This window comes from Diachasma alloeum, unplaced genomic scaffold, assembly GCF_001412515.2.
Source record: "Diachasma alloeum isolate Michigan unplaced genomic scaffold, Dall2.0 Dall_scaffold_00211, whole genome shotgun sequence".
NCBI lineage: Eukaryota > Metazoa > Arthropoda > Insecta > Hymenoptera > Braconidae > Diachasma > Diachasma alloeum.
This window is the reverse complement of record NW_021680376.1, coordinates 1,103,864-1,104,567: the sequence shown is the minus strand read 5'-3', so window position 1 is coordinate 1,104,567 and position 704 is coordinate 1,103,864.

Genomic DNA, 704 nt, shown 5'->3' with positions numbered 1-704 from the left:
TCCCCCACAGAACCGCCATGCGTACGCTCACACGCATATAGGCAAGCGAGAACGAGGCGAAACACAGCGAGGACAACCTGCGGATATATGAATGACTCGAAATGACGTGCATTCATTGAGCTCGGCCTGGCGTGTAACCGTGTTGTACCTAACTCTTTTATACGTCTGTCTCGCACATTGGAATCTCGCGATCTCTGTCGCACGGGTAAGTTCTACCCAAGCAAGGACATGACACATTTCTGTGAGTCGAGAGAGACCAGAAGAGACTGTCGAGTGATGGATTCATCCTCGATTGGAGATGCACTGAGAAAAATTTCAATGGTAATTTCAGTAGTGACTTTTGGCGAGTTTTTGATGAATATCTTGGAATCTAAAAGAGATAGAACATTTTTTCTCATGACCTTATTTATAACCCGCAAGTGGCTCTACAAAAAAGGTAGTGACAAAAATTTTCCTATCTCTTTTAGATTCTGAGATAGTCGTCAAGAACTGACCAGTAGTCAAAATCGACTTAATCCGGTTTACCGCTTCGCTACTGATTTTAACTACAAGGGAATTGTCAGTAGTAATACCACGAGACCTCCAAAATTATCGGATATTTCCCGACTGTTTTGTTGCGTAGGGGAGGGTGTGCCTGTATCGCCCACCTAAGGGGAAATGCCAGTTTTATATTTTATATTTCAACTTGAGTATAAAAAACGTAT